This window comes from Scyliorhinus canicula, chromosome 2, assembly GCF_902713615.1.
Source record: "Scyliorhinus canicula chromosome 2, sScyCan1.1, whole genome shotgun sequence".
NCBI classification, from domain to species: Eukaryota; Metazoa; Chordata; class Chondrichthyes; order Carcharhiniformes; family Scyliorhinidae; genus Scyliorhinus; species Scyliorhinus canicula.
Genome location: NC_052147.1, coordinates 160,338,681 through 160,360,215, shown reverse-complemented (window position 1 = coordinate 160,360,215; position 21,535 = coordinate 160,338,681). Strand labels below are relative to the sequence as shown.

Below are 21,535 nucleotides of genomic sequence, written 5' to 3'. Positions count from 1 at the left end.
ATCATTTGCGGGCATGATCCATAAAGTCCAGGGTCCCCGCGAATCTCCGCCTCGATGGGCTGAGTTCCCGACGGCAGGGTTCACTTGTGCTTTTAAAAACCGTGAAACCGGTGTCATGGCTGATGAGGGAGAGAGACGAGGAAGGACATGGAGAGGCGCGAACGTGGGCTGCCAGGCCAGACACTGGCCGTGCTGGACAGGGGCCGCATAGCGTACCACCGACATGGGCAGCGGCAGCTGATGGTACCCCTGGCATCAGGGATGGGCGGCAGGTCTAGAGTCCTTATGGTGCCAAGCAACGACAGGCCAGGGGTGCAGCAATGGCGGGGGGACATGTGGGGGCCGAGCCCGCAGTGTCAACCAGGGTCACCATGTAACCCATTGGACCTGGTATGGGTGTACACAACATGCTAATATGGTCAGTCTTTCACCTCCTGCAGACAATGGATATTGGAATTCAACCAGCAATGGTTGCCTTCCTGCTAGTCGTCGCAGCCCTGGGTGATGCCCGACGGCTATACGTGGTGTAGTTGCTCGAGGATGAGGAGGAAGCTGCAGCAGTGGAGCGTGCAGCCGCTCAGAGAAACAGGAGGAAGCTGCCCAGGATGGAGAGCCGGCCACATGAGGCCTCATGTGTACCGACAGCATCTGTCATTAGAGACCTGCCGGACTAGGCATGCTGTCGAAGACTCCAGCAGAGCAGAGACAATGCAACATATCTGCCAGATCATGGCACATCTGGCACAGTGGGGGTATGAGGGAGGACACCCGCTCCTGGTGGCCATTAAGGTGACGGTCGTGCTGACCTTTTACGCAATGTGGTCCTTCCAGGCGCCGGGTGGGGAACTGGCCGGGATCTCACAGACCTTGGTGCACAGGTGCATCCGTGCCGTCACAGAGGCCTGATATGCCTTGTCGGCTCAATACATCCATTTCAATGTGGACTGAGCCTACCTGGATGCCTGGGCAGTGGGGTTCGCCAACATACACCATGCCCAGCGGGTGATCGACGGGATGCATGTTCTTCTACGTGCACCTGCAGATGACAGGCCGCACTACACAAACCGAAAGGGGTTCCACTCGATGAACATGCAGCTGATATGTGATCATCGGCTGCGCATCAAGCACATCTGCGCCTGATACCCGGGCAGTGTGCAAGATGCCTTCATTCTGAAACACTCGAAGATTCCCCACCTACTCTCGATACCCCGCCGGCTGGAGGATTGGCTCCTGGGTGAAAGAGGTTATCCACTGCGGTCGTGGCTGATGACCCCATGCAGAGGCGACAGATCGATGCAGAGACCCGCTACAACGACGCCCATGCCGCAACTGTCATAATATCCACTCGTGTACATCATGAGATGCAGACAGGCAGTGATTGACAGACAGGATAGCCAATGAACACACACAACATAGAACAACCAATCACCAGACAAGACACCACCACTATAAAGCCCACAGGGCATTAAGACTCCCACTCTCACAGGACAGGGCTACTGAGATAGTCACAGTGCACAAGCCAGTGAACATCATCACCATGTGATAGAGAGCTGGTCTGGTCAAGCCAGTAGGAGGTTATCAGTTAGGTTAATAGAGTGTCAACCCACAGCAGATTATGTACAGCAATCAACAGGTTCAATAAAACAGTGTTGGACCATCTCCTGTGTTGGAAGCCTGTTTCTTGTTTCACTGCATCCAGTTGCAGTCGATGTTAGACCAACTCAGATAACACATCAGCAACCAAGAGCGTGATCGAGCGATGCTTCGGCCTCCTGAACATGAGGTTAAGTGCTTGGACCCCTCTGGAGGGGACCTCCAGTATAACACTAAGAGGATCACATATTTGCGGCGGCCTGCTGCATCCTTCACAACATCGGGTAGCAGAGGGGCAACAAGCTGGAGGAGGAGGATGAACGGCAGGCATCGTCCAATGAGGAGGATGGGGGGGAGGGCGGTGGATGGGCAGGACACAGGCTCAGGCAGGCACGGGAAGCTGCATGATGTGTGCACCTGGACCAACATGTAGGGATGTTCTGACCGCCTCCAGGTTCACCGACTGGGGGCGGGGAGAGAACTGGCCAAGGGCACGGACACCGCATCCTATCCCACAGCAGCACCTGCAACCCCCTCCGAGATACATACCTGCCGCACTGTAGGGTGCAGCCCTGGGTTGGCAGCAACATCAGGTCTGGTCCATGGGATGGAGGATGATGACAACCTGCTCTGCGATGTGCTCTGGTGTTTCGCATCATTTGATAACGTCTAACCCCTGTCCATGGTAGCATTTCCCAGCATCCACCTGGGTGATCCCTGCATGCGAGCTGGCCATTCCATCACACGGTGCGATCTAATCCCTTGGGTGATCCCTGATGCCATCAGCTGCCATTTAACTGGTGTCTAACTTTCTTGTCCATTGACTTTGCCACCACCATCTGGGTATGCTCGTGGCCCTGGAGAGTGGTTTAACTCCATCTGGGACTGTGCCACATCACCCATTTACTGTGCTACCATCATCTGGGTCTGTGTCACATCAGCCAGTGACTGTGCCATCTCCCTCTGGGATTGGGCCACCTCCCTCAGTGTCTGCGCTACCCTGGCCAGCGCCTGGGCAATGCCACCGACATTCCCAGCGATGGTCCACTGTGACTGGGCCACGCTCAGAAACTTTGCAACAATGTCCAGGTGGCTGCGGCACATGGTCGCCTGTGAGGCATCAACTCGGTCCTTGTGCCTGCACAGAACGCCCTAGGCCTTGCACATGCTGATGCATAGCAGAAACCGTCGCCCCCAATGCCTTCACTGCAGACGCCACCCGTGCAGTGTTGGCCTGGGTGGCGCACATCGTCAGCACCACCGCCTGTTGCTGCACGCGGTTGGACTCCTCCACTTGCACCTGCAGTTGCTAGATGTTCGGCAATAACTCATGTATTCCGTGGCTCTTCTACGGCATCTCCACAATCGATGGGACTGTCGGAGACCCATGTGGACCGCAACTAGTCCCTGTGGTCGGCCTGTCCTCCAACCGTCTGCCCCCTCGGGAGTTCCAACCTCCACCTGATGCACCAGAGCAGCTGTGTGGTAGGCACCAGAGGGTGTCCCAGGAGCCTCTTCACTAAGGTGACCAATCGAGGTGAGTGTCTCTCGGATGCTGGAGGCCTTTGGAGACAGCTGTGTCGGGTAATCTGTGTCATTCTCAGACTCAAGCTCCAGGGTATCCTGAATCTGGGGTCCAGGGCTGCCGTCCAAGCTGCTCTCCTCGTCAGTGCTCGGCTCACGCGGGGGGCTCTGGCTGTGGCACTGGCTGGGGGGCCCGCCACATCACCAGCAGGTCATGCAAGACACAAGACCAGATGCTTGATTAGACAGCGGGCCGGTGGAGGTGGGAAGAGAGGGGGGGGGGGGGGGGCAAGGGCGAGAGAGGTGTGGGGGCGGGGTGAAGTGGGGGTGAGGGTAAGGGTGAAGGTGGTGTTCAGGGGGTATTGACACACGTGTCACAGGGAACCATAACCCAGCAGGGTTAGTGCCAGGGGCACAGTGCTGCCTACTCACCCTACTCAGCACTGCTAGCTTGTCCTGACAGTTTTGTGATTGCACTCACCACATCTGTCACCTACGCCGAGGCACGGCGAACGGCTAGCAGCCTCCTTTTTGGGCCGGGGTACAGGATCAACCACCCCTCCTCCACCACATCCAGGAGCATCTCCAGCTCGACGTCTGTGAATCTCGGGGCTACTTTCCTCTCTGCCATCTGGTTGGCTGGAATGGTGTGTGGGGAGTGGAGTGAGTGTGTTTATGTGGCTGCAGCTTAGAACATAGAACAGTACAGCACAGAACAGGCCCTTCGGCCCTTAATGTTGTGCCGAGCCATGATCACCCTACTCAAACCCACGTATCCACCCTATACCCGTAACCCAACAACCCCCACCCCCCTTAACCTTACTTTTATTAGGACACTACGGGCAATTTAGCATGGCCAATCCACCTAACCCGCACATCTTTGGACTGTGGGAGGAAACCGGAGCACCCGGAGGAAATCCACGCACACAGGGGGAGGACGTGCAGACTCCACACAGACAGTGACCCAGCCGGGAATCGAACCTGGGACCCTGGAGCTGTGAAGCATTTATGCTAACCACCATGCTACCCTGCTGCCCTCTGCCTGCAGGAGAGCTTGTCAGCCTCCTGAGTGTCAATCGCGAAACCGGCGAATCCGGCCCCGTTTCTCATTTGAATTTCATTTGAGTTCCACGTGGTGTCGGTGCTAGCCCCTCAACAGTAGTTGAATCGGTCCAGGTACGGCGCCAGTTCTGCTGTTGTGAAACTCCATGAATCCTGTGCCGCCATCAATTCTTAGCCTCAGAAATGGAGAATTCTGCCGAATGTATCTGGCCTACTCAATTAAGGAGTTGTGGGTGGTATATTTATTAATTTCAGGAGTGAAGAATCTGAAAGTGGAATTCACTAAAGGGGTCCATAATCTTCTTGTCAAATTCTCATTTTATAAATACTTTGTTTTGCCAAATCATGTTTGATTTATTCACGAAAACTGGTATTTTAATTTCAGAACTACTTAATAGCATTTTGAGCCTTAATAGGTTGTATGAATCACTGTCACCACAGCAAATGAAGTCAAACTGCTATCACTAGAATAATGAGCACATCTTATAAAACAAAATGTAAAACATTAGGCATTCCAGATAATAAATAAACATAACAGCAGGAAAAAGGGTAGAGAAAAGAGTCAAAGTTACAGGAGACAGACAGGAATATTGGTGCTGAGGCCACAATCAGACCAGCCATGATCTTATCAAATGGCAGAACTGGCCCGAAGGGCTGAATGACCTCCTCCGGCTTTTAAGTTCTATGGAAAACAAGAGAGAAGAAGATAATGAAGGTCAAAAGCTCCTGTCTGATTCTAATCTAACAAGCAGAGTGCCACAAAGTGAGGTACTGGAGAATATAGAGGGGTAAAGGGGACAAAGAGATGCAAGCAAGCAGAGAAAAATTGAAAATGGGGTGCGACCTTCTGGTTGCGCTGTACCGGAAAAGCAGCTCGTCTCGGCACAACGGGACGGTGAAAGCTGGGAGACCCCACTCCTGGGAACTACCTGGCTTGCAACGCCATGTGAGATTCAACGCAATCTCATGAGATGTTGCAAGGAGAATTCTGTCCACAATGTGCGGGATCAGTTTTTGGCAAATCTGCATATTAGGGCGAGGCAGTAAGCCTGACTCTAATGTGCCGATTCCCAAGGTACCCGAGGCTTTGGAATTCAATCCCTTTGCCTCAGGGAGGTCAGGCGAGTGCCGTTTGGTACTCGTCCCCACAAACGGGGACCATGTGGAATGCCACTCATGGGGGTCTCCAAGGGATCGGCGGTCCCCCAGCTGCATGCCCTTTGGGCAGAGTGGTTCTCTGGCATTGCTGGTGCCACCTAATAATAATAACGATCTTTACTGTCACAAGTAGGCTCACATTAACACCAAAATGAAGTTACTGTGAAAAGCCCCTAGTCACCACACTCCGGCGTCTGTTCGGGTACACACCATCCCGTTGCGCCGAGAATTCAGAGTATCCAATTTACCTAACAGCACGTCTTTCGGGACTTGTGGGAGAAAACCGGATCACCCGGAGGAAACCCACACAGACACGGGGAGAATGTGCAAACTCCACACAGACAGTGACTCAAGCCGGGAATTGAATCTGGGGACCCTGGAGCTGTGAAGCAACAGTGCTAACCACTGTGCTACTGTGCCACCTTGGCAGTGCCTTTGGTACTTTCCGCAATTGGACTGGGCACCGATCCCATGCCCAATCTCCTGGGCCTGAAAGTCCTGGATGCCTCTTCCACCTCCCCTCTAGCCCTCTGGGTTCTCGGACCCTCACCAGTGCCGACTATCCTCCATCCTCTGGCTGGTCCTGCGGGTCCTCCCGAGGCCGCTCCTGTCATCCGGCCGCTCCTAGTCCACCACCAGAAAGCGGGGGGGGGGGGGGGGGGGGGTGTCTGTGTGCATGTGTAGTACAGTGCATCATCAGAACAGCCGAGGCATCAGAACTGGTTCAGCACACTGGGCTAAATAGCTGGCTTTGAAAGCAGACCAATGCAGGCCAGCAGCATGGTTCAATTCTTGTACCAGCCTCCCCGAACAGGCGACGGAATGTGGCGACTAGGGGCTTTTCACAGTAACTTCATTGAAGCCGACTTGTGACAATAAGTGATTTTCATTTCATTTTACATTTCAACTGCATGTTGAGGAGTCTGGTGCACTGGTCAATGACAGGCTGGGAGCCGCATGGGTCTTGTTGTTTTGGGTCTCCACGATGATTATGGCCTACATACTGGTGTTGTTAGCCAGGTCCTCAGCAGGTAACCTATATCGCCCAAGAGCCAACCGGCCATCCTGGGGCGGTCCTTGAAAAGGCCAGGGACGTCTGACTGCCACAGGATGCAGCTGTCATGCACATTCCCTGGGAAGCATGCACAGAAGTGCATGATTTTCATGTGGTGGTCGTACACAAGCTGGATGTAGGGCACTCCCTGATGGCCTGGTGGGCACAATGCAACATGCAGCACGGTAGCACAAGTGGATAGTACTGTGGCTTCACAGCGCCAGGGCCCCAGGTTCGATTTTCCGCTGGGTCACTGTCTGTGCGGAGTCTGCACGTTCTCCCCGTGTCTGCATCGGTTTCCTTCGGGTGCCCCGGTTTCCTCCTTCAGTCCAAAGACGTGCAGGTTAGGTTAGATTGCCGATGATAAATTGCCCTTAGTGCCCAAAAAGGTTCGGAGTGGTTATTGGGTTCCGGGGATAGGGTGGAAGTGAGGGCTTAAGTGGGTTGGTGCAACTTGATGGGCTGAATGGCCTCCTTCTGCACTGTATGTTCTATGTTCGCCATCTATTACCCCTGAACCTGGGGTATCCCATCGATGGCGGAAAAACCTGCTGCCTGGGCATCTTGTTGGATCTGGTCCATGCCAAAGTTTTTCGAGTTGTCTGCCTGGGAAACAGGTCATCCGTGACCTCACAGATGTCGTTGTGGGCTGTTGCTTATGAGATGCTACACAAGTCCCCACTGAAACCCTGGAATGATCCTGAGGCTGAGACGTTCAGGGCTGCAGTGACCCTACGGCCGCTTGGAGTCGGTATATTCCGCCTCCATGTGGTGCCAGGTCTGTAACGACATGGTACATCTCTTGTCATGGAAACGGCCCTAGGGCTGGGGACCAGACCCTGGGTGTTCGGATGTTGGCTGCTGTATCCATGGTGTTCCCTCTCGCAGTGCTCAGACACTGTGTTCCAGGCATCATGGTCTGATTGGAATGCTAGGCAGTAACTCCCACATGCTACATGGCACACCTACCCACGGGGATCCACTTGGGATGTGTGAAGTGCTCACTTAACTACAATTGCTGAGACACCCATCTCCACCACGCCCCCAAAAGCCCAGGGGTAACTATCTCTCCCACCACCGATAGTGGTCCACCTCAACTGAGGCTGGCCCCCGGGGGCTCCCCCATCCCCCTCCGAGCACCAGGGCTGTAGTGGTGATCATTGGTTTCTTGCCATGCTACGGTGGGATCCTGATCTCGCCGATGGGAGCGGGATCAGTTAGATCACAAACAGATTGGTCCCTGGCGCAGTTTTCGATTTTGGCCTCTCTTGCGATTTAACAGCCTTGTCGTGCTCTCGCTTAAACGCAACGTGGCAATTCGCGCCCACTAGCTGTCCTTTAGCAAAAAACTTTCAGTTGTAAAACGAAGATAAAGCATGTACCAATTTAACTCGCAGCTACCGTGTAGAAGAAAGTTCATTGCACACTGAGCAGATGGTGAGATGCAAACAGGCTCAGGTTCAAAACTGGGGGAAGCTGTCACACAGAATTAAAAGGTGGGGAATTGGGACCAACATTATAAATTCAATTCCCCAGCAAGTAACTCATGAGTCGATGAAGGAAGCCAAGCTTTGGCCAGAAGTGAAGCAAGATACATTAATGTAAATGGCTTTGGTGAAAGCAATAATAAGCCTCTACAATCCAAGGCTCATTGCCACCTTAAAGAACGTGTTAGATCTTGCTGAAGTGAATCAAAAAGGGAAATATGGAAGTCATATTCATTTTCACAGACTTTACCCTCTTTCCAGAACACGTGGAAAGAATAAATAAAGGATGACTGGGGTGAAAATACAATTTCAAAATGATAGGAGAGAAGCAAAATGTTATCTCGTTCTTTTTATTAATGTTTCCATATATTAATGTTTAAAATCAAACAGATCAATGTTATTGACCTTCTTCAAATGTTAATTCTGCAATTGACTTTTGAACTAATTTAAAATTGCATCTTTATTGTTTAGCTTCTGGGCTGCCATCCTTCACAGTTCTGTAATTCTCATTCTCTGTTTTATTATATTGGACTGTGTTAGTCTAAACGCAAATACAGCGCCATAGACATTGTCTCTTTCAATATTTTTATGTTTCACTCCTCACTGTATTATTGCCCTCAGTACATTTTTGTTCATTAGTGAATAGTTAAATTTGAAATAAATGATTCTGTGACTGAATAAAGCCAAAAGTTTAAAAACATTGTAGGAGATGGAAAGTACCGTGAACAACCTTCTTTCAATTGAAGAAGAAATTAATGTTGCACTTGGAGAATAAATGCAGCGAGTTGTTGTGATTTGGAATGTGCTGCTTGAAAGGGCAGTGACAGTAAATTCAATGTAACTTTGTCATGTGAGAGTACCTTTAAGAAATGGGTGTTGAGAAATGGGTGTGTATATACATTTCTGTAGTGAGAGTACCTTTAAGAAATGGGTGTTTACTACTGCAGTATGTCAGAGAGTGGGTGGAGCTGGGCTGTCTGTCAACTTTTTACTTTCGTTTTAGGCTGTTTGCTGCAGGGTGTGTTTTAGTTTCGCTTTCAGTGTTGGAGCTGAAGCCAAACACATCTTCCCTTCACTCCCTATGTCAGCATTCCGCAGAGACCGTTCCCTCCGTTGAATTCGATGTAGCGTGCCTCACCGGAAGATGAGGTCTTGTTCCTCCAGTTTGCATTGAGCTTCACTGGAACATTGTAGTAGGCCAAGGACAGACATGTGGGCATGGGAACAGGGCCTTATGTTAAAATGGCAAGCAACGGGAAGGTCAGGGTCCTGAATGCACACAGACCTAAGGTGCTCAGCAAAGCGATCACCAAGTCTACGTTTGGTCTCTCAGAAGTAGAGGAGACCACATTGGGTGCAGCAAATGCAATAGACCAGATTGAAAGAGGTGCAAGTGAAATGCTGATTAGCCTAGATAGTCTAAGAGTGGACTAGATTATCTCGGAGGGAACGGTCTCTGCGGAATGCTGACAGTGGGAGTGAAGGGAAGATGTGTTTGGTGGTGGCATCATGCTGGAATTGGTTAAAATGGCGGAGGATTATGTTTTGCATACGGAGGCTGGTGGGGTGAAATGTGAGAATGAGGGGACACTATCCTTGCTCTGATAGGGAGGGGAGGGGGCCTGGGTAGTGGCATGGGAGATGGACCGCACACTGTTGAGGGTCCTGTCAATAACTGTGGATGGGAAATCACGGTTGAGGAAGAAGGAACACATTTTCGAAGCACCAAATGTGTTTCTTCTTCCTCATCCCAAATTAAAGTAATGTTTCTGGAAAAGTAGTGAGAATGATGCTCACCAAACTCTAGGCACACTATTTCAACGATAGTTCAGGATATATTTGGCCTTAAGTCTAAACTGATGAAGTGTTTAATAATTTGAAGTGAGATTAATCTCATACTTCATAAATCTGAATATTGAAGAGTTACTGCAGTAATGACTATAAACGATGATTAGCTGAACCCCACCTCAACCCCTTTGTTTTCATCCCATTTTATTTTAACTGTCCTTTATCTTTATTTATTTCTTGTCTTTCTTTATATATATTCACCCCATCTTATCCCCCTTTCATTATCTTTTCTCTCCTTTGCTTCCCCCTTCCCCTCTTTCTCACCCATGACCCCCCACACATCTACATCTGTCACAGTTTACCCTCTGATTTTAGTTTCTCTGCTGATTGGCCTTACACACCTTAGTTCTCTCTGGGGACTTCCATTAGCACTCTTTCCCTGTGGTTTCTGTGGCTATGACTCATCTTTCATTCCCTCACCCCACAGTATAAATATTTCCCACTTTCTCTGTCTTTTAGCTTTGACAAAGGGTCATCTGGGCTCGAAACGTTATCTCTTTTCTATCCCTATAGATACTGCCAGACCTGTTCAGATTTTTCAGCATTTTCTCTTTTGGTTCCAGATTCCAGCGTCCGCAGTAAATTTGTAAATTTACTTTTACTTACTGAGCAATAACCTGCTCATGGACGCTCAGTTTGGGTTCCGCCAGAATCAATCAGCTCCTGACCTCATTACAGCCTTTGTTCAAACATGGACAAAAGAGCTGAAGGCTCGAGGTGAGGTGAGAGTGACTGCACTTGACATCAAGGCGGCATTTGACCGAGAACGGCATCAAGGAGCCCGAGCTAAACTGGAGTTAATGGAAATCAGGGGGGAAATTCTCCGCTGGTTGGCGTCACACCTGGCGAAAGGAAGATGGTTATGGTGGTTGGAGGTCAATCATCTCAGCTCCAGGACATCACTGCAGGAGTTCCTCAGGGTAGTATCCTAGGCCCAACCATCTTCAGCTGCTTCATCAATGACCTCCCTTCCATCATAAGGTCAGAAGTGGGGATGTTTGCGTTGACTGCACAATGTTCAGCACCATTCGCAACTCCTCAGAAAATGAAGCAATCCATGTCCAAATGCAGCAAGACCTGGACAATATCTAGGCTTGTGCTGACAAATGGCAAGTTACATTTGAGCCACACAAGTGAAAGGCAATGACCATCCCCTACAAGAGGAGGATCTAACCACTGCCCCTTGACATTCAATGGCATTACCATCCTCCACAATCAACATCCTGGGGATTACCATTGATCAGAAACTGAACTGGACTAGCCACATTAATACTTGTGACTACCAGAGCAGGTCAAAAGCTAGGAATATTACAGCGAGTAACTCACCTCCTGACCCGCCTGTCCACCATCCACAAGGCACAAGTCAGGAGTGTAATAGAATACTCTCCACTTGCCTGGATGAGTGTAGCTCCAACAACACTCAAGAAGCTCGACACCACCCAGGAGAAAGCAGCACAGTTGATTGCTCCCGCTTCCACAAACATTCAATCCTTCCACCACCGATGAACAGTGGCAGCCGTGTGTACCATCTACAAGATGCACTCCAGTAACTCAAAGTTTCATAGACAACTTCCAAACCCACGACCACTACCACCTGGAAGGACAAGAGCAGCAGATACCTGGGAACCCCACCACCTGGAGGTTCCTCTCACATTACTCACCATCCTGACTTGGAATTATTTCGCTGTTCCTTCACTGTTGCTGGGGCAACATCTTTAAACTCTCTCCCTAACAGCACAGTGGGTGTACCTACACCACAAGGACTGCAGCGGTTCAGGGTGGCAACTCACCACCACCTCCTGAAGGGCAACTAGGGATGGGTAATAAATGCTGGCCTAACCAGTGATGCCCACAGCCCGTAAATGAATAAATAAAAATACCCAATTACAAGGATTAAACTGGGAATGTTAGAAGTGCATCTTCGCTCCTGAGGTTGTGGTCTTTGTAGGTGTTGATCTTCTTCGAACGGGACGTGTTGCAAACCATAAAGTGGTTTAGGATCTATCTCCAGTTAGAACTCTCAGGCTGTGAGACTTCCTCTGGAGTCTACTTTACTTCCACTGATTTGGCCTTTCACAGAGAAAGTCATCCTCAAGTCTGTGCAATTCTAACTGGGCTGTTATGAGAATCAATTCAAATTGTCATAGGCGCCAGTATTGAGACAAACTTTGTATTAAGTTCTACCAGCTGCCAAGGTGGGATTTGAACCGGTGTCCCCAAAGCCTCTGAATCACTCGTCCAGTGACATTATCACTACACCACATGATTCATCAATAGACAGTGATTCGGTTGACTCTAGTTGGATTGGTCATTGCCTGGCACTTGTGTGGCTTGTTAATTATCAGCCCAAGGTTGAAGGTTGTGCAATTCTTGCTGCATGATGGTTGGTCATGTGACACTGTGCTGAGGAACTCCTGCAGTGATGTCCTGGAACTGAGATGGACAGCCTCCAACAACCACGACCATCTTCCTTTGTGTTAGGTATGACTCCAGCCAATTAAGAGCCCCACCCCGCCCCAGCCAATGCTAAGCTTTACCATAATTGAGAATGGGGATGCTCTTGGAGCCTTCTTCTACTTCAACTATCCATTAGTGGACGCGGAAAGACTCCACAGCTTTGAAATGATCTGCTGGTTGCGAGTTCTATTAGTTCAATCACATGACAATTCTGTAGTTTAACAGTTTAGTCCTGTGTCGTACCTTCACAAGGTTGCTACCTCATTTTTAGGCATGCCTTGTGCTGTTGCTTACATTCCCTTTGCACTCTTCATCAAACCAGGGTTTATCCTCACCACTTACAGTGGTGACTTGGGCTGAACTTATTCTGAGAAACAACAACAGAAATTACGTCAGAGCACCAACAGGTTGAGCCAAATGGCCTTTTTCTGTGCGGTTTATTTTATATTGTTCAACGTAATCCATGTGGGACGAGCAGCTTCAAAGGTACAGCAGAAGGACGTTATAGGGCTTTGCGACTGTGATGAATGGAGGATTTCAGATGTATTGTATTATAGGTATTTGGTGCAGTAAGGATTAAAAGCCTGGGTTAATGTGTGTTTGGTTGCTGAAATCATGCTTTAAAATAAATCCTAGTTTGAGAGACAACAAAGCTTTCAGGAACTTAAAGTATCGTAAAAAGTTTGGGCTATAAAAGTTTCAATGCGATCATAGAATCACTAGAGTGCAGAAGGAGGCCATTCAGCCCACCGAGTCCGTACCAACCCACCGAAAGAACACCCCACCTAGGCCCACGCCCCATCCTATCCCCATAACCCAGTAACCTAACCTAACCTTTTGAACACAAAGGCGTAGCTTAACACCACTGTTCCCCACTGGGCCGGAATCCCGGGAGGAGCCTGAGGAGATCCCGCCTGTTGATGATCCCGGTGGCGGGATCAAGGCAGGCCCTCGTTTGATTCGTGGGCCTGTGTCGCCAGCCGCACTCAGTGTGGTGGAGAGTTCGGGCCCGGAGGGCGACTGTCTGAAGGCTGTCAGCTGCCCATTGTTCGGAACAGAAGGTGCACATGAGGCTCTCTGTAGTGGGGTGCGGGGCTCACTCGTGCCTGACACTGTGTCACCCCTCACCCCCTCTGGGGTGAACAGCTTCTGAAGAGATACAATCAGAGTTTCTGCATGGCTCTGACAGGATTCAGATCTTTTCTTTAAAGCAGTGTCAAGAGATCTCTCTTTCTCAAAGAATACCTCTGTAAAACAGTTATTCCTATGTGCCATTGGTATTTAATATTGGATTGAGAGTTGAGATTTGTTTTTTTGTTGAAGTGGGAATAAGGATAGTAATTAAGGGTAATGTATTCACTGAATTGAGTAGTATTGTTTAAGGGGTAACCTAGGCACTGGTTGGGGTCTTGTCAGAGATCGTAATACTCCATTGAGCTTTTCGATCAAGCTGTTCACCTGGTCTTGAGTCATACTCCACTGACTTTGAATACTGGTTCAGTGTGACACAGAGTGAGAGGGAATCAACCTGTTTCCATTCAATTCTGTGACTGAGTCTGAAAAACCCTTATCACGCTGCATCACACTCTACCCTGTTACCACCAAGACAATCGGCATTAATTAACATCAATAACACTAACTAATCACTATAGAAGCATCCGGCCAATGGCAGCCAAGTCTAACCTTGGCTCACGGTGAGTGTCCTTGCCTCCAGCTCGGCAGCTCAAGTGGGCATCGCCTTCATCTGAACATAGGAGTAGAAGTAGGCAATTCAGCTCCTCAAGCCTGCTCCGACATTCAATACAATCACCTCTCAACCTCAAATCCACTTTCCTGCCCGTTCTCCATAATCTTTCAACCCATGACTAATCAAAAAGCTGTTTATCTCTTCCTGAAATTCACTCAATGTCTTGGACTCCACTGCACTCAGGTAGTGAATTCCACAGATTCATGGCCCATTGAGAGAAGCAATTTCTCCTCATCTCTGTTTTGCATCTGCTACCTGTATCCTAAAATTGTGACTGAAGCACTGATCACGTGGTCTGGGGAACGTTTGGATATTTCCATCAAATGACCTTTGCCGAGTCAGTGCTTGAGGGAGTAGGTGCCTGACGTAGGGAATGCCAGCTGGTACCTGGGCTTGGGCTGTTAAGAGCCCATGGTATTAAGGGTAAGATCCTGGCATGGATAGACGATTGGCTGACTGGCGGAAGGCAAAGAATGGGGATAAAGGGGTCTTTTTCAGGATGGCAGCCGGTGACTAGTGGTATACCTCGGGTCTGTGCTGGGACCACAACTTTTTGCAAACTAGATTAATGATCGGGAAGGAACTGAAGACACTTGTTAAGTTTGCAGACGATACAAAGATCTGTAGAGCGACAGGTCGTATTGAGGAAGCAAGGGGGCGGCAGAAGGATTTGGACAAGGTAGAAGTGGCAAACGAAACACAATGTGGAAAAGTGTAAGGTTATGCACTTTGGAAAGAGGGATTTAGGCACAGACTATTTTCTAAATGGGTAAATGCTTAGGAAATCAGAAGCACAAAAGGACTTTGTAATCCTTGTTCACGATTCTCTTAAGGTTAATATGCAGGTTCACTCGGCAGTTAAGAAAGCAAATGCAATGTTAGCGTTCATGTCAAGAGGGCTAGAATACAAGACCAGGGATGTACTTCTGGGGATGTATAAGACTCTGGTCAGATCCCATTTGGAGTATTGTGAGCAGTTTTGGGCCCCATATCTAAGGAAGGATGTGCTGGCCTTGGAAAGGGTCCAGAGGAGGTTCACAAGAATGATCTCTGGAATGAAGAACTTGTGGTATGAGGAACGTTTGAGGACTCTGGGTCTGTACTCGTTGGAGTTTAGAAGGATGAGGGGGGATCATTTAAACTTACAGGATGCTGCAAGGCCCAGATAGAGTGGACGTGGAAAGGATGTAGGAAAAACTAGAACTAGAGAACACCATCTCAGACTAAAGGGACGATCGGTTAAAACAGAGTTGAGGAGGAATTTCTTCAGACAGAGGGAAAAGAATCTGTGGAACTCTTTGCCGCAGAAGGCTGTGGAGGCCAAATCACTGAGTGTCTTTAAGACAGAGATGGATAGGTTCTTGATTAATAAGAGGATCAGGGGTTATGGGGAGAAGGCAGGATAATGAGGACAGAGCAGACTCGATGGGCCGAGTAGCCTAATTCTGCTTCTATGTCTTATAGTTTTATGGCCATTGGCTGCCAGCTTGACCTTAATGTAAGGAAGGTCAGGTGGTACCTGAGTATGATCTGTGATTGGCTGGCAGTCGGGCCTGCCACCTTTGCCTGGAGCTGATGTGCTCCCGGAATACTTTGTTTGTCCACCGGGAGATTATAACTGATTCTGGGGGACTCCCTGCCATTCCGCAGGGCCAGTTTGGCAGATATGTCCTTCAGAACCCGGCCAGTAATGGCACTACTGAACTATTCTTGGTTATGGGCCTGGAAGTCCCCCACCCAGAGTGCATTCAACACCCCTGCCACCCTCAGTGTTTCTTCCAAGGATACTGATTTATGCATTGGATCGGGTGGGACATAATTGGTAGCTCGCAGGATGTTACCTTGCCCATGTATGACCTGATGCCATGAGGTATCTTGAGGTCTGGAGTCAATGTCGAGAATTCCAGGTAACTCCACCCTCCCACCCCCACTTATGATGGGTCTGTCCTGTCAGTGGGACATCCCCAGGGACATTAGCTGTAACGATTCGGTGAGCATGACTCTGTCAGATACTGCGCTCAAATTTACATCATTGGTGTTATTAAAATCTTCGGATTAAATAAAATGTTTAAATACTGGTCTTTTATTTCAAATTTCTTCCCAAATTTCAACAATGGTTCTTCCTCCTTCCAAAATTTAGAGTTAATTTTTTTTCGCTGGTTATTTTGAGTTTGGAGATATATAGTTGGTGTAACCACTTGGAATGCAACGCTTCAATCATCACAGGCATGTTGCTGCATTGCAAAAACAATAATGTCTCGAATGTAGTATGGTGCTTTGCTTTTTCAATAATGTTAGATTAGCACTTAGAAGTTACCTTGTTTAATGTTTCCTATCACTTACAAGTCCTAAAAATAGTATCCCGGGGGGTTCCGATCCTCAGGAACTTTACATCAATACACAGGAGTGAGGGGGAGGTGGGCCCATAAACAACTTCTGTTCCTGACATCAGGAAAAGTGAGAGGTGGTAAAATTGCAAGGGTTGTACAGAAGGAAGACTCAGACAATAAAGTGGCAAAGAGGGTGGAGAAGGGGAGTGGGGCAGAGAAAGAAAATAAGGTTGAAATGTTGGTGCTTTAAAATATTTCTCGCTGTTTCATCAAGAGGCATGAAAGAAAGCAGAAAGTGACAATTATATCTAATTCTAAATACTCAAACATGTGACTCATTCTTTAACGGGAATATACTCTATCAGTTCTTTTATTACACCATAGTGCAAAAACTGCAAATGATCATCCACAATAGCATCTTTAATAAAGGTCACTTCAGCATCACAGCTGTTAATAACACTATAATTTTATTCAGATATTTATCTATTTTAAAATAAACAGATGGGCCAAGGGAGAAACATTTTCCAAATTAATGGGACAGAATCCACGCACCTTTTAAATTTGAACTCTTTATGATTCCAGTTGCGGCTCTTAATTATGTCCTTTAACTTCATATTGCTAAACACCCACACTGACAAAATCTACATAAAGAATATGCGTTGGGCTGGTCAATGCACTACCACATATCTGATTCTCCCTAACGACGGGGAAATCAATATCCTCCGAGCACTAGGTATAGGGCAAGGGTTAAAAATGGTTAAAAATAATGGCTTCATATTTCCTCTGCGTTGAATACACAAAGTACACCTCCATTCCATCCCCGCCATACAGCTCCTAATGCAGTTTCAGTCAGGCATGTCATCACAGCAAGCAGCCAGATGCCAACACATGGTTCCTGATATTATGCATAACAGTTTAATTTTTGTTGATCAATGAATACTGCTGAGGATATTGATATCAAGAATGGAAAAATCAGCCTTCGGCGATGTTAGCGGCTGGCTATAGTTACTCTCAGGCTGGCAATACACAAGCTTGTTTACATAAGATGGAGACAGCATTGATTCCTGCTCCCTGTTTGCTGTACTTGCCACAGGACCACTGCTCGTTCATGTGAAGCGGTGATCTCCAGATACTTTCAAAATATTAATAAGCGTTGTGCTGGGATCAGAATCTCTCTGCAGGTGATGTTTCTTCAATCCCTGGTTTATCTTTCGGCTCTCCTTAGCCTCAGTTCAGGAGCCTTTCCCTCTTATACGGTGTGAGATCATAAAACATGTTTCCAGTCATACAATGCAGATTGTTTTCTCATTTCTAGCTCATCTGTTGGGCTGTGAAAGACTACTTAAATTACAGGAGCTTAAAATTGCAGTAAAAGTACCGAAACAGCATCACGTGCATCAGTTGTGTGATAAATGTGTGTGGATTTTTGCAATAGATTTTCACCGTCAGCTGGTAAGATATTGCATTAACCTTTTACAAAAGACAAACTCCTGTTTAATTGTGTCTGGCAAGCTCAGGATCCAGATTCCTGTTCCCCTGAAAACCTCACAATTATACGTATTGCAAAATCCTGGTCAATAATCTGATAAATAATTATTTATTTTTCCCTTACAACCGATTTAAGTCCAGTTGTATTAAAGATAAACTGCTAAATAACAGACGAGAAAAGTTCCAATTTAGTTTTCAGAGATGGGAAAAGCAGCAGCTCCAGGTCGCAGCACCTAATTTGGAGGAAAAAACACTCATTTGTTTTGCGTGGACTGACATGGAGAGGTGACAAAGCTTTGTCATTGTCTCAGCTTCTGGAGATTCACTAAACTACTCTCAGTGGTCACTCACCTGTGTAGCCACCTGGGGTGACCACTGCCCAACACAAAATGCACGATTGCAAGGAATGCAGGGAAATTGGACATGTTGTAAAAGCAAGCAGCTTGCAAAGCGCTTGTATATTCAGACTACTGCAGAACCAGTTTTGACTGCTGCAGAAACCAGACAGCACTGTGAAGAGAAACCAGTTAACATACTAATGAGGCGATACCGGGCGATCCCCAGGCACAATGGAAACAAGTTAAACACAAATCGATACATTGAATGGAAGGCCAGATGTCTCGGCGCCAAAGAAGTCCAAAACAATAAGTCCCAAGAACCGCCCCAGTGATCGAGGTACTGCACCGTTATTGGGGAATTCAAATCAATCGATTGGGAAGAGACCCAATCGATTGCGAGTGAATAGAGGGTCCGCCCAGACCCTGAGAGAGGTATAAAACAGAGACCCCGACCCCAGCTCTCTCTCTCTGCCAGCCTCTCCTTGACCAGCCAGCCCTCCCAGCAGAACACCGTTGCAGCAGAAGAACCTTGAGCAGGAGAGGACTGACAGCAGCCACCAACAAGTAAGTCACAACGCACGCTACGAGAGTAGACACTCCTGACCCCCTGTAGTCCTTAACTACTGGAAGCCTGCGGACCCAGGACAAAGCTAGAAGGTGTTGTTCCCTGATCCGGCAGTCCCCTTATCCAGATAAGTATTTGGCCTATTAGTGGTAGGATTAGCCTAGTCTTATAGTTTTATATGCATGATTAGTAGATTACTGTAATATAATAAACGTGTCTTGTTTGAACTTACTAATTGGTGTATGGATTTATTGCTTTGAACTTGACCTTGAAACTTGTGGCGGTATCTTAACGATATCTAGTGAATCCAAAGCTAAGTAACGAAACAGATCCAAATTGAGTGTTAAGCACACTCACCCAGAACGAGCAACACCTGGAAAATATTGGATGTTCTTTCTGACTAACATACTCTTCAAAGCAAAGTGTAACCTTATGCAATCAATCCCTCTGTTAGGCTGTACTTAAGAGTAAAATGTTACCACAAGACAGGAGCCTAATTGAATTGGACAATTACCTTATTTTCAAAATGTGTAGTGAGTTCACGACTATCAAGGGTCAATTTTGCACAAGCCATGGCTAAAACAAAATTCAGTTGTACCGAGTTTGGATGATAAAAGACTGCTTCATACAAGAACAGAAGAATTAAGAGCAAGAGTTTGCCGTTTGGCCCCTCGTGCTGCTTTGCCAGAATATGCTTGTGGCCTCAGCTCCACTTTCTTGCCTGTACTCCATAACACTCGACTCCCTTGTAGAACAAAAATCTGTCAAACTCAATCTTGACTATACTCACTGACCCAGTCCCCACTGCTCTCTGTGGAACAGAATTCCAAAAAAAATAATTCTCAAGAGAAGAAATTCCTCCCCATCTCTGTCTTAAATGGGAGACCCCTTATTCTGAAACTGGTCCCTCGTCCAAGACGCCTCCACATGGGGAAACATCTTCTCAGTATCTACATAAGTCCCCTCAAAATCTTCCATGTTTCAATAAGAGCACCTCTCATTCTTCAAGAGTACAGACCCAACCTGCTCGAACGTTTCTCGCAAACCAACCCCTTTATCCCAGGAATCACACTGGTGAACCTTCTCTGATCTGCCACCAATGTCAGCTCGTACTACTCGTTAAATAAGAAAACCAAGACTTTACATCATACTTTAGATGCAGTTCCACGAATACCCTATAGAGTTGTTGCAAAACCTTCATATTATTGTACTACATCCTCCTTGGCCGACATCCTATTTGTCTTCCAAATTACTTGCTGTGACTGAATGCTAGCATTTTGCGATTTATGTACGATAAAACCCAGATCACTCTGTACTGCAACATTCTTTAGTCTCTCCATTTAAATAATATTCTGATTTTCTATTCTTTTTATTAAAGTGCACAATCTCACATTATTCCATATTATACTCCATCTGCCAAAGGTTTGCCCACTCACTTAACCTAGATCTGCATCCTTTTGCAGGTTCTTCGGGCAGAGTCCTTCAAATGCCCCCGCAACGGAAGGTTTTCCTGTGAGAAATAAAACTTGCCATTCTATCCATACTAATATATGTTGCATTCAGAAGCTTCTGAAGTAATATTCTCTGCTTCCATCTCTAACTGTATATGTAACAGTGTGCTATGACATAGCCTTACATTTTCTGATACGCATAATGTAGCCAAAGCACTGTAATTATTCACCTCTTGAAGCTCAAAAAGGGTAATTGCAGCAATAGGTTACATCTAAACGGTTTAGGGTCGGGGGAGAGTGAACCAGGCCTCAAAAGAGTAGAGTGTGATGAATGTAGAAATGTCAGGTATATTGTATTATAGGTATTTGGTGCAGTAAGGGTTAAAAGCCTGGGTTGGTGTGTGTGTGTGATTGGTGCAGTAGTGCTTTTAAAGAGTTCTGGTTTGAAAGGTTGGGAGCCTTGGGTGCAATTAGAACATCATGGAATGCAGTTTTGTTTGGATGAAGAGAGATTCTCAGAGACGTTAATCAGATTTTAGCTTGGCAAGATGATGTAATTACTGGGAGGAGCTAAGGTATCAGTTATTTTGCAGAAAAGCAGTTTAGTTGAGTATTCAATGGAGCTGTGAGCAGAAGATGTTGCTCTCACTGCAGTTCAGTTAAAGGTATGTCTGTAGACAGATTAGCAGTTACTTTCCAAGCAGTTCAGAATTGTCTGATTAGAAGGTGAGCTGGAACAAGCTGAAAAGCATTGCCTGAAGAAATGCAACCACAATTTCTGCATGGTTCTGACTGTCTCAAAACAGTCTCAGAAAACATTACTGTATAGCAAGTGCTAACTGTATTTAACAGTGGATTGAGAGCTGAGATGGTTTTTATGCTGTTTGAGTCAGAATAAAGATAGCAGTTAAGGGTTATTGTGCCACTGTATTGATTAGCATTGTTTGAGGGATAATTTTAAGTAATTTTCTTGTGTGATGGTAAAGATATTTTAATACTATGTTAGTAATAAAGTTTGTTTTAATCTACCATATCCCCATTTTTCGTGAAATCACTCCTGGAGTGAAGTATCCTTTCCCCACAATCTTAGAAATTAAAAATAAAATATTGAGCTTTCTGTCCAGTATCCTCACCACTATTGGGGTCTGGTCTGGGTCGTAATAAGAACTGTTAGAGATTAAGATTCGGAAATAGTTAAGAAGTCTATTTTATGCAAAATAATCACTGCGCTGTTTTAATTCTTAGTTTTGCAGTTAAAATCTTAAACTTTAATAAGTTGACATATGGTGATAGGCACCACATGTAGGATGTCCTGAACCTATTTATGGCATTCTTATATTGGTTAGGCTCTAACTGTATTAATTAAAAATAACTGTTGGATAGTCCTCATCATTTCATGAACACATTCATGGCCACACATGTGCAGCGACCAA

The 21,535-nt window shown here is 47.0% G+C and overlaps 1 protein-coding gene across 1 annotated transcript in view; it reads right to left on the bottom strand.

The window, feature by feature from the left end:
• Positions 1-21,535, bottom strand: part of vps8 (VPS8 subunit of CORVET complex) — a 787,508-nt gene that overhangs the window by 192,020 nt on the left and 573,953 nt on the right.